Raw genomic sequence first — 19,840 nt, 5'->3', positions numbered from 1 at the left:
TACATTAGGTTACTTAAACTGGTGTCACTCTGAGCTAGAATTTATGGTCAGCGGCTAAGTGTAAGGACAATGAGTCGGATGCGGGTTTTGCAACTGTAAAATGCTTTCCTACATTATAAAAGCGAATATTAAATTTGAACAAATATTGCGAAAATTATGGACTTGGATAGCTTAGAATGAAAATTTTTCTGTTTATTGCAAAGGAAAACAATTGATTTTCTAAAACATTCTCTGCCATACACAACTTGACACAGGTCACGTCGATCAAATCACATGGAAGAACTGACAACGACGCATATCGGAAGGCAGTAACATCCCTTGGCTTTTGGTTTGGCAGTATTCGACAGCCATTTCTAGGCGCATGTAACTAAAGAAAGGCAGCTCGTTTTTGTTATCAAGTAACGTCTTCACCAATTACTTTAGTTTTAATGTGATCTACAAGTCATTGCTGATGTTTGATATTAACATGAAAAGGACAGATACGAAAAGAACCTGTTCTTGGGCAACTACTTCTATAATGACCAAAAGGCTTTAATGATCTTCAAGCACATGTGTTCCAGCAGTGGTATGAAGAAAATGATAGTAATAATGGGGATAATAATCGAATTATCGGGTAACTTTACACCTCACAGTGGATTTCCTCGAACTAAGAAATTTCCTGAATTAGTGAAAATTTCAAAATGGCTTCACATCGAGGCTGTGATGCCTAGAAGAGTCTTTACATTCTGCTGACATGAGACTAGCATAATATCCACGTCAGAAAATTTGCTTCTACGTAATCATTTAATAGGCTGGCATTTTTTCCACCGTTACTAATTTTATAAGCTAAGCACATCATCCGTTACAGCATACTCCTGGGGCTGGGAAATGTGGCCACAATGGTCTGGTGGAACGAACTATCACAAGTGCAATGCGTGGGTTCAGGCATTTACTTTTAAGAGGCACAAACAGATTCACTTTACCTCTGGTAACCTCAATAGAAAGATGTTATAATCCAAAACCCGCCTTAACCCTAGGATGCATATCAGGGCCTCCGAGGCCCTTGTAAGTTTTCATTTTAAAAAAATTCTGTAATTTTTTGTTTGATTTCAAACTGCTTTCCAGTACTCTTTCACTAACACTGTGACATTCCTCCTATCAAGTCTGAACGAGATACCTTTTAAAGTTTTTTGTATAATTCAATACATTTACCCATACACCGTGAATGAATAAGCAGGGCTTCAGAAGCCCTCACACATACATAAATGTTCTTTAGCCTATATTGTCTTCAACATTTATTTGGGAGCAGTTATTAATTCAACAATAACTGTAGTGGTATTTCCAGCAACAGGAGTGCCAGCAGCAGCAGTAGCTGCAGTAGTAATAGTATAACTAAAAAATAATACACACGACTTTCACATATTGGCGATGTTGGTGTATTATTGATCTTTTTGCTATCAAATGTTTTATTATTGCATAGTATTGTTATCCTGTGCTGCTCTTGTCAGCCTCATTGTTGCTGTAGTTTGTTTGTTGCTGCAAGGCCCATATTGTTACGAGTATGACTCGTTTAGTGCTGCACAAGCTACTGTTCGAGAGACACGCCTTTTGCTATGGCTTCGACACGCAAAGCAAGAGTCAGTACGTGCAAATGCAGCTAATTTTGAAAGTGTTATGGCTCAGTGGTTTGAAGAAGATGATTCTTGCGAGGAAGGAAATATTTTTGAAGATGCAAGTAGTGAAGAATCAGCCAATGAATCTGCAGATGTGAATATTGAGGCAGATGACAGTCCTTCCGATAATATTACTTCATCAGAGTCTGGAAATGAAGAACCACCACAAAAAGGTGTAGAAGATCACACATACATTAGTCGGAATGGAATGATTTGGAAATTAGATCCTCCTGCAACTTTTCCTACGCCTTTCCATAATATTGTAAAGAAGGCACCTGGTCCAGCCCGTGGTTTGAAAACCTGTAAACCTAATGATGCCTGCGACTATTTCATCTCCAAGGAAATACTAGAGGAAATCATCAACTGCACAAATAATGAAGGCAGAAGAGTGGCTGCTTTACGTGGTAAAACGTGGAAAAACGTTTCGCTTGCTGAAATGGCAGGTTTCTTGGTCTTTTAGTGCTTTCTGGTGTTGAGAAGAGTTGGGATGTCCCTATTAGAGAATTATTGGATGAAAAGGCAAATCCTACATATAAGGCCACCATGTCAGTAAATAGATTCTAGGATATAGAGAGAATGATTAGATTTGATGACAGGCGTACCCTTGAAGCTCGATCTGCAGATGACAAACTTGCAGCTGTTCACTTTGTATGGGAACTATTTCTTGACAAGTGTAGTAATAGAATGATTCGCAATGATTCACTCACAGTTGACGAACAGCTAGTCCCATTTCGTGGAAGATGCAGTTTCACCCAGTATATGCGCTCTAAACCAGCCAAGTATGGCATAAAAATATTTTGGTTATGTGATGCTACATCTGCATGTACTTTAGACGGAATTGTTTACATGGGAAGGAAGCCCCATGAACCTATTCAGAAAAATCTTGGATTGAATGTGGTGAAAGATATTGATAAAGGCATTGAAGGATCATAAAAAAAATATTGCTGTTGACAACCTCTTTACTAGTGTGCAGCTGGCAGAAGAGATGCTTCAGAAGCAAATTACAGTGGTGGGAACAATCAAACAAAGTAAACCAGATATTCCTAATGAGATGAAACCATCTGCTTGTTTGCATTTAGAGGTGACATTACAATGGTGAGTTATTTTCCCAAAAAGAAAAAGTCTGTAGTTCTCATTAGCACAATGCATCATGACAGAAACATTGATGAAACTCATGCACAAAAGAAACCAGATATAATAAACTTATATAACTCTATGAAGGATGGAGTAGATAAAATGGACCAGAAAATTCGTTATTACACTTGCAAGAGACAAACAAGGAGATGGACGTCGCAGCAATGAACAGTGAAATTTTATTTTCCGCCCAACATCTGACATACCATAGTGGAAGAAGTGATAAAAGGCGTTTTTTCCTAAGAGATTTAGCAGAGGAAATGGTAAGACCACTAATGGAACTTCGTGTTCAGATCCCTAATCTTCCAAAGAAAATCGTTGATGCCATGCTAAGATGTGGTGTTCAAAAAGATGTCATATTGCTGAACCAACTACCTGTTTCAGGAAAAAGAAGAAGATGCAATTATTGTCCATATAATAAACACAGGAAAAGTGCTATGACATGCATTAAGTGTAAAACTAACATTTGTAAGGAACATAGTGGCGTTCTTTGTGCTTCTTGTTTGTCACATGTTGAAAACTAAGAAAAATGCAATTTTATGTGAACAATGAATAATAACTTTTTGTCAAAATAGTGCCTATATACATAATATTGTGAATAATGAGATTGTTTTAATTGAAGAAATTGGTTGTAATAAATGTTATGAAATGTAAACTGCAACTTATAAGAGAACTAATAAAATTATTTGTATATGTTGTATGTAAATGGATGTAACAAATAAAAATTCACTCTTAGAGTTTTTTTTAAAACATTAATAAAATGTTAATCAGGCCCACCAGATCCTGTTACTGTATCTTAGGAATCTTTCAATATGACAATAAATTTGACAGAAATAAATTTAACTCCAAAGAATGATTATATGAAAAGAGGAAAATTTTAAATTAGGGCAGGACCTTGGAGGCCCTGCATATGCATTCATGTGTGTTTTCGGCACCATGCATCCTAGGGTTAAACATCACGTTCCTTCATTCCCAACTGGGCAGAGCCGGTTTACGTTGGGAAATGACATAGGTGGAGGTCATGGTAAACAGAAATACTGTCGCCAGTAATCTTACTTACATTAGAAAATTTTATTTTATTTGATGAACCGATAGCCATTTAAAAGAACAGGGCTCTTATTTTATTTGTACTTGATTGAACTACAGACGTTGAAAAATTTGGTGCTGGACTGTGATTCGAATTCGTATCTCCTCTTTCGAGGATCTGAATCTCTCGGAACAGTATAGTTCAAACATATCGTTCCTTTTCCCAAGACTGCAGTCTTCTCTAGGTCTCCCCCAAAGGTAAGTATGTGGGTCTGAATCCTGATCCAGTACAAAAATATTCCTAATTTCATTTCAAGCGCTATCACGTGCACACCGGACTGCTGGTGAAAATTAACGTGCATTTCTAATGTCTGTTCATGTGTTGCCAACAATTTCTGGTCAAACACGCACACACATTACCGTTGGTGAGTAAGCAATTGATATTTAAGCTATATTCGTGGACGATAAAGAAGAACGATAGGAGTGCGATTCGATTGTCGCTCAGGCACAAAAATTTGTATCCTAATTTTAGATTCGAACACCTAGCAGCTGGTAAGAAAACCCGATACGTAACATTTGATTTTACTTAGTTAACAATCCGATTACATGTTGGGTTCGTATCTCCGTCACAGAACTTCACATATTGCGCTTCATCTTTAAATGGATACACACTTTGTTACTTCTGAATTGAGGTATATCAGACATCTTTCGTGGTTAGTTGACAGGGATGAAAGGGTCTTGATAGGAGTCCCGGTTTATTACAAAAACTGTCGTCTTTTATTTTCAAGTTTAGATTTGGTCACTAATATTGGCGAAAATTTCGGTAATTCATGACTAGTCAGCAATATGATATGATTAGATTGGAATAGACTAATACTTGTTCCATACATAATGAATACGACATTTCGTAATGCTATGGTATGTGTCATTTTAATGAAAGATTTCTTTACATACCAGCATTCAATTTCTTTACAAAAATTTTTTACCCTCTCTCTCATTATTTTTATATCTCTGTCTCTCTCACGCTCTCTCTCTCTCGCTCTCTTCTATGTCTCTCTCTCTCTCTCTCTCTCTCTCTCTCTCTCTCTCTCTCTCACACACACACACACACACACACACACACACACACATTCTCTTTTTATTTTTATTTCTATGTTGTGCTCGACTATCGGCGAGGCACGAAAACGTCAGTGTACGAGTTTCTTAGTTTTGAGTACAGTTACGAAAGAAATATAAAAACAACTATGAGAATTACTGATTTATGACGCTTAGTTAGCAGTCAGTTTTAAGTATTATTAGTAACTACGCTCCAGTCCCTACACCTAAACGGAAATGCGAATCAGACGCATTACGTGTTCCAAGCCGTAGCAGCAGCGTCTTTGAGGCGCCAGCTATGGTCACTTCCCAGCCCGCTGTAGGATCAAATCGGTTCGTCTTCTTCCTGCTGGTACTGTAACTGAGATTTGCCAACAAAGCAACGTATGTTTGGCAACTCTGTGATCGATGAGTTACTTCCTGATGTGCACGGAATTTCGCCTCACAAGTTCACTTGATTTTTCCTGTCGTTTCCATTCTGAGTTATTATCGCTTGAGGTGTAACAGAAGATTGTAAATTTACGGTTTTCTGCCCAGGTTTAAATAGCGGCTTACGAGCTCTAGCCACTTATAAGAGGAAAGCACGACACGTACCTCTTCGCTAGCTTTGTGGTGATGTGCTGACCTATAAAAAAACCTCTACACTCCTGGAAATGGAAAAAAGAACACATTGACACCGGTGTGTCAGACCCACCATACTTGCTCCGGACACTGCGAGAGGGCTGTACAAGCAATGATCACACGCACGGCACAGCGGACACACCAGGAACCGCGGTGTTGGCCGTCGAATGGCGCTAGCTGCGCAGCATTTGTGCACCGCCGCCGTCAGTGTCAGCCAGTTTGCCGTGGCATACGGAGCTCCATCGCAGTCTTTAACACTGGTAGCTTGCCGCGACAGCGTGGACGTGAACCGTATGCTGTTCCAACAGGACAATGCACGTCCGCATGTATCCCGTGCCACCCAACGTGCTCTAGAAGGTGTAAGTCAACTACCCTGGCCAGCAAGATCTCCGGATCTGTCCCCCATTGAGCATGTTTGGGACTGGATGAAGCGTCGTCTCACGCGGTCTGCACGTCCAGCACGAACGCTGGTCCAACTGAGGCGCCAGGTGGAAATGGCATGGCAAGCCGTTTTACAGGACTACATCCAGCATCTCTACGATCGTCTCCATGGGAGAATAGCAGCCTGCATTGCTGCGAAAGGTGGATATACACTGTACTAGTGCCGATATTGTGCATGCTCTGTTGCCTGTGTCTATGTGCCTGTGGTTCTGTCAGTGTGATCATGTGATGTATCTGACCCCAGGAAAGTGTCAATAAAGTTTCCCCTTCCTGGGACAATGAATTCACGGTGTTCTTATTTCAATTTCCAGGAGTGTATTATGGTACCCGGTTCCAGTCTCGCTGGCTGTAACGTTTTTATCCCTTCTGTGAAAGAGCAACAAACAGTCAGATCAAACATCGATAAGCAAATCGCAAAAAAATACTGTCAGCTCATAGTGCAATGGTGAAAAACGTACAGTGCTGCACAACTGGTAACGCCTCTTTCCGCTGCTGACATGCAAATTTTTAGTTCCAAGGAACACACAACTTTATTTATGAAATGCCACATTTGCATACCTGTTGAGTATGACACAGCATACCAATTAAACACTGATCCAATCGGAATCTAAGAGAGTAGTATTTTACAAATTCGTGCCAATAGAGGCACGCTTGTATACAGGTATTCGGTTTTATTGAAACAGACTTTCGTCGTGAGATAGTCATGGGTAGTTTAATTTCATTTCTTATAATACAGTGCACAATTTTCGTAAGTTTTCTTTTAGCGTTGGTAAAACAATAATAAACATGAGAGAGAAATTAATCATCAATGATATATGTGAATTCTCTAATGTTATCTATAACAGTCTGACAATGCACATGCAGTTCATTGATTACATGCATGTAGAATACTTGTTCTGAGTTAAAGCTGTCAAACAAGGTTTGAAGAAGAATAAAATGCCTCTACCAGACAACGGCTAATGTAGAAAATACTTTTCTGACTATTTTGGCTCGATGCGCTCTCCCCATACATAATACAAAAGCTTCGAGATGCATCTGCTGCCTGCCCGTCTATTAAACCAGTAAAGAACAAAATGTCGCAGCAGTTAGCCCTTATTCCATTGGTTTGGGAAGTAAAGGGAATTATGTTCAAAGTTCCATAATATTGATAACTACAGCAGACAGCAGAATTGCGTTTTAAAAAATGAAGCAGAGAATGTATTGGACCTCACGACGTCTTATCTACAGTGCGCAACTCTTCTCATCACGCTACCAGCTGACGCCTAATTACTGCACCTCCGGAAGTCAACAACAATTCATCAAGAACATCCGCATTCCACAGGGCTGTGAGATAATACATAAGGCCGGACCTCGACTTCTGAGAGACAGAAAGTTACAGCATTTCTTTTTTTTTTTTTGCTTTGCGTTGCACGACTTTTCAACAAACAGATAAGGCAATAGAATAAATCAAGTGGAAAGGAACACTTCCTATTTAAATTTCTGCATCCTACACTGTTGGCAGTTCTGTGTAGGTGGCAATTATGTTATTTTACTTCGGTGATTACAAAACAGAGTCGAATGTATGCACTGGATAGCCGAGGAAGCTACTTCATGGCGATTCGGTCAACCGAGTAAATGAATGTACTGAAAAGGCTGCAAACCACTACAGGGAGCCTGAGTGTCAGAATTCTCATCGAGTGTGCCGCGTCGGTATTATGATAGATAAATAGGTCACAGGGGAGAGGATTTGGTGGTCTGATGGATTTATGATAGGTTCATATACTGACGGTCTAGGTTCGATTCCAACTTTGCTAATGCTAGGGAGGGACAGATTCTATTCGTGAAGAAGGTATAGTAGCACTGTTGTCTGAAATTCACGTTAAACATGATATTCCTTCTCTACCAAGTAGACGTTAGGTCGTACCACAATAAAGTCACGAGTGGCGACATGTAGAAACTCTATTACCAGTATCCTTTCTTATAATAGTTATTTATTTCTAGTGACGAAACAAACGCTATGTAGGGTCACAGGACACTTATTACATCTTTTATTTAAGCTTCTGTATGCCGATATAATTGGTTCTGAACAGGGAATGCAACTCAGACCGCTCTTAACGCGAAATTTTATCCCTTCGTGACAATACAGCTCGATTACAATTTGTTGTTTGTTCAAAACTGCAGATTCCTCAACATCTCCACATATTGCGCGTGAATGGGTCCGAATGCTGGCCCGGCACTAAGGTTTTCATTATGAAATATCAAACTCTAGCATGAGAACACCTAACTGCTGGTGGATAATAATTTTGATTTTTAATGAATTTTCATTCGTTGTCAACACTAACGATATCTGACGGTTTTGACTCCCTGTGAGTCATATAACTATTTGCGAGATCACTGTAAGTTCAAGGACGTTATCCGTATTGCTGGTGGAGAAAAATTCGGTAGCTGACGTCTGTTTGTGTGTAGAAACTATGTGTGTGGTGTTCGATTCCCAGTCCTCATTGAACTCTTCGTCAGTGGCGAATTATTAAATCGATTTTTTTGCCTATTAGATGAGATAAATATGTTCATGGAAATAAATAACATGTGTGTTCCTGAATTGAAAGAGCCTTCATGGAAATGTAATCTCGCGTTCTTAGCAGATTTAACTAGCCATCTGAATGCTTTGAACATTTCACTACAAGGTAAAGATCTGCTAATTACTCATTTCATAGATCGAATACGAGCTTTTAAAATGAAATTGATACTTTGGGTGAGTCAGCTGGAAACAGTAAATCTAACTCATTTTCCTAAATTATCGTCCATGCAAGATCTTCACAAAGACTTTGAACGTTATTCACATAGTTTAGTTGCCCTTAAGGAAGAATTTGATCAACGCTTTCAAGATCTGACTGCACTAGACACTGATTTTGATCTGTTCTCCTCTCCATATTCAGCGAATATTGAAGAGATTCGTCCTGAGCTGCAACTAGAAATTATTGACCTGCAGTGTGACAGAGAATTCAGAGACAAATGTCAGAACAAGAAAAACATTTTGGAATTCTACAGACACTTCCCTCAGGATAGATTTCCTCGTTTTGCACAAACTGGCGGCTACAATAACATTAATGTTCGGTTCCACGTATGTTTGTGAACAACTGTTCTCTGCAATGAAATGTAACAAGACGCGCCTGAGAAACGCATTGTCTGATCGAAATTTAAACTGCACGCTGCGCCTACAATGCACAAGAACAATTACTCCGAACACAGACGCAATTTTAAAGGGCAAAAAGTACAAGATAACCGAGAATCCCACACTTCAGTGACACCTTTTATTGTGCAACAGTTCACAAATTAATACGAATGTAGAGGCATACACTAAGCTAATAAAATTATGTGGCACGTGCACATTCTCCTTTATTTGTCTCATGTGTCGCAGTAATAATTCGTGAGTGATATCCCTGCAGGTGGCCGCGGATTCACATTGACTGGCGGCAGCTGTTGTGTGCCCCACGTGACTCTCCCCACTCTCCGCTCTGGTCCGGTAGTGGGGGCAGCGTGCTCGCGCTGCTCCGTGCTCGCGCCTTGCTACTCACAGCTTGCTCCGCGAGCACGTATGTTGTGAAGCCCCGCCTTCAGGCTTTCCTCTTTCTTGTTGAATCTGTTCGTGTATTTTTGTATTTCTACAGCTTCTCTGAACAAGCTGGTGTGATAATACCTGTCTACAGCCAGAACTTCCGTGTAGGCGAATTTTATTACGTGGTCGGTCTCACTCAGTGCGTGCTCAGGCACAGCCGATTTCTCCACCTGTCCCAACCTGCAATGTCGCTTAGGTTCTTAGATCCAGGTGTTGATTTATCGTCCAGTCATTCCGACATAATCTTTTCCGCATGTGCATGGTACACCGTACATTTCCTGGGTCCCTTTTCTCCTTTGCCGATCTAAGACACTCTTGATCTTCCTTGTCGGTTTGAAAAGCGTCTTTACGCCGTGTTTGCGCAATATACGGCCGATTCTGTCCGTCAGTCTGGGAATATATGCAGAAAGGCTGTACCCAACATTTCTTTTTCTGATTCCTTATTTCGCCGAGTGTTTGGCTCTGTTACATTTCTACTATAATTTGTGGAGTACCCATTGCTCCTCGAACCTTTTCCAGGTGCGGCATTTCGCTTCTGAGGTGCTGTGGCTCACATATTCGTCCTGCTCGCGATTCAGCACGATCGACCACCTACCTGTTCATAATGCCCGGCCCGTAGCGGAGTGGTTACACGACAATGACATCCTTGTAATGGACTGGCCTGCACAGAGTCCTGACCTGAATAGTGTAAAACACCTTTGGAATGTTTTGGAACGCTGACTTCGTGCCAGGTCTCACCGACCGACATCGATACCTCTCCTCAGTGCAGCACTACGTGAAGAATGGGCTGCCATTCCCCAAGAAACCTTCCAGCACCTGACTGAACGTGTGCCTGCGAGAGTGGAGGCTGTCATCAAGGCTGATGGTGGGCCAACACCATACTGAATTCCGGCATTACCGTTGGAGGGCGCCACGAACTTACCAGTCATTTTCAGCCAGGTGTCCTGATACTTTTGATCACATAGTGTATGTGTAAATGAATTTCAGAGACTGCCCTACTGTGGAAAACTGTATCCAACACCTAAAATAATCTTCTCCGTCACATCTAGTACCTTGCAAACAGCTTTGACATAAACCGAGTCGTCCACTTTCATAGCTGTAGCGTCAGGAACAAAGATTGGTGTGAATCTGTCAGCGCTATGCCTACATTTCCCTAGCTCTTTATTAATAGTTATTGTGAGACACTGAGGTGATATAGCGTTTTGTTTTCTTCTTGTTCGCGGCTGTAGTACAACATCAACAGTATAGTATTGAGTTCGTACCTAAAACACTGATGTCCGCATTTCCCAGTTTCCGCAAGTTTTCTTGCGTAGCTCAGTGAGACGTAGTCGGGTTTTTGTAAGTATGAAACGTCCCATTAAAAAAAATTATAAGTGACAGTGCTGGAAAACCTCTACGTTATTTAATTTTCTAACAGCTGAGCAAAACTGAAATTACTGAGACATTTTATCAGTTGATGACATCCAGTCTTACAAATTTCCTTTTTCTGACGGACACACGTCCAGATCGTCCACTCTCAAAACTCTGCCATCTCTCTCCCCACATCAACCACTGCTGGCGGCTCACCTCCAACTGCGCAACGCTACGCGCTGTTCACATCCAACTGCCCAACACTACAATAACAAATATTCCAGCAATGCAAACCAGCCACAGACTGCACACAGCACAGTCAGTGATTTTCATACAGAGCGCTACGTGGCGTTATCAACATAAAAACCTAAACAGCCTACCTACAAGTATAGCAGATATATGCGAAAAGTTGACATGTCACCGTGGATATGGTTAAAACCAAAAGCGCGTTTGAAATCCGTAAAACGAGTGTCGCTGAGATGAAGTACGATCCTGGAGATTTCCAGGGCTTTGGAAGGTACATCACTAACGATATATGTAAATTCGGAATAGCTGGGATGAAGCATCGCAAAACATGTGAAATTATCGTATTATTCTCAAATGCTACCCTAAATATTTAGGTCTTTCAATCCTTCTCTTATACTGTTTCACAACCATTTTCCTATTTCGCTCTTGTGTTCGTGATGAATACTTGAACTACACAATCTCCAACTTTTCTCGGTGGGGCAGACTGATAATATGTTTTCGGATTTATATACTAACTGTTCCGCTGTGCTGGCGATATTCTCAATGTGATGTGCCCTGTGCTCTTAGATGGTTCGCATCTCAGAATCAAGTCTGCATACATACTCTAGAAGCCTTCATACGGTGCATAGTGGAGGCTGCCTCTTATCGCTTACTCGAAAATGGAGCAATGTGAGAAATACTAATCTGTCAAGTAGCTTCATCTTTGTTATGAAGATAATTGTCTCGTACCTATACAGCACTTGTGAGTTCGTCTCCAGCGGGCCAGTGCAGTACTGCTCTTTTGATTCTACTTTAATATGTGTACCTAAGGACTGTTGGATGGCGTTATATCCTCACCACATTCGCGTTCTCCTCTTGCGTGCATATGTCGATTTCAACAGGAAGCATTTTCGTCTGGATGTATTTCACTGAAGACAAATGAAAAATGATCTACCATTTTAACAATTATTCTTTTTTAGTCCTTTCCAATCTATCAAGGGCCTGACGAGTCGATGTAATATGGAATCGCAATGCTGTTTAAGGTCACAACAGGCGAAAGAACACGCTATTAAGTAGGCAATCCCATTTTCGAGAACTTTTATCCAATTAATGCACACTGCTACAGATCTATATCACCGAAGTCGACCTACGTGTTATTTTTACATCAGACTTGGAGTAAAACATATCAACCTTCAAGTAACGACACTTAAGTGAAAGAAAATGTATGTGTTCTACACAAGTTCTGTTTTCTCCTGTCTTCGAGCTCCTTACGTGAGATGTACGTTCGTACCTATAAATCGTTTTTACAGTCTGTCATAAATGTGTGATCACCAACCTTTGTCATTACTGTTTCTCTGAAAAAACCCGTGCACAACTCCGAAACGCATCGATGGCCACCCGAAGGTGATACGGACAGTTGACTCGCCCCTCCTTGATACGCTAGTGTGCACCAAAAGCGACCGTTCACATGGTGCTGTCAGCCTACTGTTGAGCGTGCCACCAACCACCACTGGTTCACAGTTAAGTGCACTCGGCTGGACCTCATGAGTCACATCTTCAGAACTATTTTATCGATTGGCGCACGCTACTGTGGGGCAGATAGCTTTCTGGACCACTGTTTTCGTCTCCCGTCCATCGGACGGCGCTGCACTCTCCTGAAGCTGGTACCGGTGTTTCCGTCATGAAATGTCTCGTGTAAATAGATTATGTACTTGTAAACATCAGACTTTTGGACTTCTGCGTTGTTCCGTTCTTGAAAGTCACATATTGATCTGTCACTCCATAGAAATTTGTTGTTTATACGTTTGATACACGGTTGATGTATACAACTTGAAGCATTGAAACTCAGCTGGTCGTCTGCCACGAATAGCGCCGTTTGTTAAACAGTCATAACACACCACTTTTCTTTTCGGTTAATTTTAAATTTTTCTGTTTTTCTTATTTTCTACTTTTGAGAAACTGCATAAGTATGACCCTGGAGAATAAGTACACCTGAATTTCGAATGTCTATGTCGACTATTGGTTATTCAGAATATTCTGCATTTATAGTATAAACCGGTAGTGTGCTTCTTACATTCCTCAAATTTCACTGCCATTTTAATTTGATTCACTTATGCTGTGATGTCAGAGGGGCTATGGTGGTGCCTGCAGTGCCACAACATAAGGCATAGTAGTGGCAGAAGTCGGAACTACTGTCCTACAACATCTATGTGCAGTTCTCTCGGCAGTGGCGGTGGTGGCGGCGGAAGAGGAGGAGAAGGAAGAGTTACAACACTGTGACCGTCCGGTGGTGGTGGCAGCTGCAGAGTGGGTGATTCAACTGCTATTGACGTAATGCAATACGTGAGTGCACTCCACAGCGCGGTGGTTATTTTGACAAATGCACAATTGTTCACATACTATCTTAGAAGTGGTGGCAGATGTTTAAGCATACCACAAGTGGGATGAGGGTAAATTGTTAAAATGAGGCTTTGGGGAGGGGACTGTGATATGTTTAAACATACAGACAGCAATGTTTTTGAACTTATAGTATGTAACATCTAACAACCTGCAGATTGTCTTCATTTCTCTAGTACTACCACATTGGTTTTAAGCGACCTGCAAGCATGTAGACTGTCCTCCTCCATCACCAACTGGGGCCTGTCCTTGTATCTATGGGTTAGCCATCTTGTATTCTGACCCAGAGAGCCTGACCTTGTATCCTTAGGTCACGTTGTGTAATCACCAGCACGGACTGTGCCGTCATTGAGACGTCTGTGTATCTCCACGACGACATCTATCATAGCTATCTTGGATTGTCATATCATATGGAATGTCTTTGTATCTCCAAAACACACAACTTGGATTCTGACACCACAGAGTCTGTCCTCATGTTTCCAGGTCATCATCGTAGATCACCATGTTCGATTTTTAAAGAGCAACAAGGCAATGCTTGAACTTTATTTTTTTGAAATTCCCCCTTTTACACTTAGGACAACTACTATACTTCCACACTGACGTCACAGGAGTGTGGAAAGCCTCACTGTTTTCTCACTGTTTTGAATTTCCCACCTGTTTTTTAATTTCCTGGCATTTTATACATAGGAGTTTGCCTTACATCACAGGGAAGGTGGGATATCTGGGGACATTTTATGGTATCAGGAACGAGAGGGAGGAGTGAGGAAGAGGGGAATCCGGTAACAAAGCACATGATGCTTGAACTGCCCTAGCTACACTATTAAGGTATGTGCTCACGCTGGTCAGTGGCGTGCAGCAAGGTGGTTCACAAGGACTGAAGATCAGTGACAGGGCTGCCAGGCAGTGGTCGGTCTGCATTCACATATCCGATCAGGATTGTGGATACCTTTAGTAGGTCACCCATGAGGTGACTCAATTAGTCCACATACAGTGTTCTGCAAGAGGCTAAGTCCAGAGCAGGTGACTGGTTGTATCACAGTGTACTGTGAATGGTCTTCGTCTCGAAGTTAGAGGACAGCACTGGCAGCATTCCTTGGCACCACGTGAACACCTGGATGTTGTCTGAGATCATCTGAGCCCCTTGACAGAGAGGTTTTAATCAATTACTACTTATGCAAAACAAATCAGGCAGTGTTTCCCTTTCGCTTGTGCCTTAGCCTGGAAGGCTAACAAGGTTAGAGCACAAACTCGCCAGTGTGCAGTTAGAGTAACTTGACCTGCTTTTTTTCTGTGGTCTTCTTTTGTAGCGAGAAGGTGCCTTCTCTTTTCCGAAGTGAAGCGAGAATATTTTATAGAGTTGACATACTGAATAAGTACACTTGCTCTCTGAATATAGTTCGCTCTCCCTATGACGCCATTTTGCTGCATGGGCGTAAGGTAGTTCAATGCTCCAGACTCGTTCACAGCACAGCACTTCTCGGTAGCACTACTTTATTTGCTTATTTAAGGATACTATCGAAGCACTGAAGGAATTCACTCAATCAGTTTTCAGTTATTCATTTGATACTTCGGCACCATACTTTTTATGACGGAAAAGTAGCTTGAGTTCTTCCAACAGGTCCATTCTATAACCTCTATTGAGCTGTTTTCCTCTACGTGTTCAATTTGGTGTCTTGTATTACGCCTACGTGTGGTTATTGCTGATGTTGCGTGTCTGTTGTGTGTTTAGGCTTTAAAGTGCTCTGTATAGATGGCGTAGAAATCTTGGTTGTCCTTGGTGCAACATGGTGTATTTTAGACATGTTATTTTCTTCAATCCAGGAACTGAATAGGGGTAATAATTTCGCTTTACATATATTGTTTATTAGCTTCCGCTGTACTTTACTAGATGTTAGAGAATCTTATTCTTACCTTGTGCCTTTTCGAGATATTTGCAATCTTTGGTGATATATTATTGATGAATGTCATGCTGGACATGCATTTGTTTTTATTAACTTGTTATGTAGTGTGGCTTCTATCTGGACTTTTCTTTATTTTTCCATTATTGAGTCAACCTTTAAAGTAGTCTAGTTATGGCGGCTATAATCTGTTGCACTGTATTTATTTCCTGTCGCATGTGCTCTTGGTACAAAGCATTTACAGTCCCTTATCACCAGAAGTAAAACCGCAGAATCTGCAACGCGGGCCTAGTAAAACTAGGGCCCGCGTCGTTGCAGCAGCCTCGCTAGCGACTGAGTCCCGTTCAAGGTCAGCCGTATTAAGATGCGCCACGTAAAAACTAAACCCACCCGCCATCCCCACCCCTAAACACAGCTAACCACCCGAACAGCATAAAACCATAATAACAACTTAATTGCCTAATATAATCACCCTGATAAGGAGACTTCACTGACCGTGGGGCCATTTCTAGGACCTGTTGTTTATTTTGGAATGTTTGGGTGACACGAAGTAGCACAGATTGTGATGATGACCATTGCATCTTTCCTGTAAATTTTCAATGTTTGTGTATTCTTGTGAGTTGCAATACTTAGGTTCAAGTTTTGACACTCTCATCTTGTTCATGTTCCACTCTAAATGTAGTTTTTGGAGTAAAATACTGAAACAGCTTAGAATGTCCACTATGTCTTTCATAGCAGTAATGTGTCACATAAATATCTCCTATTACATACAATTTTCTTTAGGAGAGGATTTTGGCTGTTAAACATTTTTTTGTTCCACCCTTGATTAAATTTCGTCGATTATTAATAACTGAATAGCTGCCTGAGTTATAATTTTAATGAGACCATGACCTGATAGATAAGTGTTAATCTGGTTTAGTTGTTTTGGGAGTCGCTTGTATCCGAATGCTGCTGCTCAACAATATTAAACATAATGGAGAGAGGTTTTTGCAGTAATCAGGGTCAAGATATTTACACTATTTGAGCAGTTTGCTCTGGTGAGGCACAATGTCGTCTTACACTTCTAATTACGGTTACTTCGTCACCCACATTAACAATAATCAGAACCACAGGTTTATGGCACTTCATAAACATTCTGAAGACTTGTCAGTAATATCACTTGTCACGATTCAGAATAACATTTTACTTAGTGTCTACCAGTATTACGCCACGAATAGCTCACTGCCTGATGGTTCAGCTCAGACTACTGACTCATTTCACTCACTTAGCTCTTGAGACAGTTAACAATCGATTCTACCTACCATCAACCAGTGTGATGCTTGATGTGTTCATCTCTGAGTAAGGGAACATGGACCTCTTACATTTCCACCCTGAAGGACTTCTCTGTAGCTGTAAGAGAGAAGGAAACTGTTGTTATATGTTACAAAAGAGAATGAAGAAGATTGTTTTTATATGCAGCAATTGAGGGTACAAAGTAACATACTTGAATTCCCTTGACTCTGGTAGTGATCTGCCTCTACAAAATATGTTATACAAAAATGTAAATTATCACTGTGAACAACAGTAAATATTTCACACAAGTCTGCTTTACATTTAATGACAAACAATTGCTCCCTGCAGTAGTTTGTATAGGCCCAAGAAACACGAAATTTTCAAATGCACCTTTTCAATAGCGCAGCACAAAACCCTCTTATTTAGCCCATTTCAGCTACCACTTTGGTATACTATCCTTTCAGTAGGTATTTTTCCGTCCATACTGTCCTCATCGTTTCACCTCACCTCCAGCATCACACATGCAAGGTTGGGAGAAAAACCCGCAGATTAATGGGTATTCAGTTATTATCTATAAATTAAACATATTAGGCAAAACAATTTCAATGCAACAAATTATGTAAATAATTGATACAACTTTGCTTCCTATTAGATCACTCAGATACAAATCTCTAACTAACATGGTTATCCATAAATAAGTTGATGTATTTCAAAAGTTGTTATTAATATTGTACATAGGGTAGCAAATACCTTTTATTATACTAACATATTTTTCAAAATGTAAAATATCACTACACTTTATTCATTAAATTGTGATGGTGTTCTATTCCTTTTCCTTAACTCGATTCAAAAGTGTGAATTACCCATCTCGACTGCTAAATGGATGATCAGGTTCCTTTGTCCTTCGTGAGTAATCCTTTATTTACCATCACCATATATTTCTCACCATCACATATATAAAAATGCATACAGGTATGAATAGGTTAACCTGTCTGAAAATAAATATTATTCTTATTCCAGATTCCTTTTTATCACTTCAATCTCCATTACATATATCTCTCTTGATTCAATACCATCCTCCCTTCAAGTATATATTTCTCCAAGCTGTATTAATTCTCCCTACTCACGTCAATGAATACTGAAAGACTCATCCATGCACACCTCACTACATTAACTAGCCTCATGCTTCTTCTAAACTAGTAACTACCTATCTATTTGTCATCTTTACTTATTCCCTATTCATAACAACCATCACCTGTTGCCTTATTCCAATTTATTGCAGTTTCACTGCCCTTTCATGTCTCATGAAACAAAACTATAACATTATGTAGAATTCTCTACCACACAGATTGGCTTCACTCAAAATTTAGATAGATGTTTCCTTTGGATCTGGCACTCGCTGTATTCTTTTATAGATTTAACTTTCAACAATACCATAAATAATGGATTTTTTAATATCTCAATTACTACTTGAACACTGATTTCACAATAGTATGATGAACACAGCACAAGTTTTACTCAATTGTTCAAACTTGGAATACCTGGACAATCATTGCTTAGTCTACTTAATCATATATACCGTTTACTCAGTCTAGGATCAGGAGAAATGGAAGAGGAGTGATACTTGGGGCAAGAAATAAAGTTCCATCCTGCTATGAGTATACCAGTCACCAAGTGGTATACCAGAAAAAGAGTTGTTGGTTCCCTATGCTTATTCTGTTGTCTGGGTTAGTCTAATATATATTGCGAAATCTGCAATGTAGTACATCTTTTAGTATTGCATCTTGATAATTATTTGACTAGCTTTTATACAGCAGTTTAACTCCAAATTTATCACAACCATTAACCTCTTCTACCTTCTTAATTTCATCGGTGAGGAACTTCGACTTCCACTTTGTACATTGCATACTGGGTTTCATGTGCATTGTTAAAGACGATGGTAAAATTTTATTTTAACCATTTGGTAAGTACCATTGGATACCTCTTTGGGTTTATACTTCTGCTCTGTATTAGAGTGAATGTACTCATTACCACTATTTGTTACTGTAATGTCATTATCCTTTCACACCATCACCCTTGAAGTTGAACTATTAATCTTCCCATAAGTTTCTTCATTCTATGCTCCTGTTCTTCTACACATTCTCATAAATGCTTGATCCCTTTGTTGGTTAGCTGATCATAATCCTGCCTTTGTGTTGCTATTTCATCCTTCAAGTTCACACAGCTAGTTCAGTTGCCACAGTTTCTAGTCCTTCAATAGAAACTTTGCTTTTTTGTTTCATCTCTGTCATATCTTTACCTCTTTATCATGATGTATCACAACGTCTAGAATCTTCTCCTCCAATTTAGTTTTGACTTTCTTAATGTTCTCCTGCGCTTTTCTTGCTATCTCCTTCCTCATTTTGCCCATATCTTCACAGAGTTGTTCCATGTCCTGCTGCAGTTTACTATCTGCCTTATCAATCTCTTCATTTGTTACTGGAACTGCCACAAACCTGTGTTCAAGATTTCTGTATTTTAATTGGATGATATCTAAAAGTTTTCTTGGAATCTTTTCTTGTTGCTTTCTTCGTTTTGTCACGCTCTATTCTCTTCTTTTCCTTGCAATCACTTAGCATTTCCTTGCAATTTCTTTTCCATGTTTTCTTTGTTTACTTTCAATATTTCTTTATTCTTCTGGTTCATTATATGTAAGTCGTGTTGGTTTCCCTTGACAATTTTTCCATTTGTTCCAGTAACAGTTTTAACCACTCTCTATTAATATTTGGCTCCTCTCTCGCTGGTTTCATTGATGCTTCGGGGCACCTTTTAGAATGATCTAATGGAACATCAAGTGACAATCCACAGCCACTGCTTCCCAAGTAGTTTTTATTTTCCTGTACTACTTCATTTTTCTTAGTTAGCATATACTCTTCCTCTTGCTCTGACTTTGAAGACGTCCAGCTTCGTTGTAATATATTGGCAGGTACTATTAATGAAAACTTTGCTACCTCAAACACTCCTAATCAAAAACAAATTTGAAGAAGCACTGACTGTAGCACCTCAGTTAACACAGCTTAACAAAATAACTATCACCGCTGAGTGTGATAATCCTCACAGGCCTACCAAAACCAAAGACCAACCTCTACATTCAG

Source organism: Schistocerca cancellata, chromosome 1 (assembly GCF_023864275.1).
Source record: "Schistocerca cancellata isolate TAMUIC-IGC-003103 chromosome 1, iqSchCanc2.1, whole genome shotgun sequence".
Lineage (NCBI taxonomy): Eukaryota > Metazoa > Arthropoda > Insecta > Orthoptera > Acrididae > Schistocerca > Schistocerca cancellata.
The sequence above is the reverse complement of the archived record's forward strand: the minus strand, read 5'-3'. Positions refer to the sequence as shown.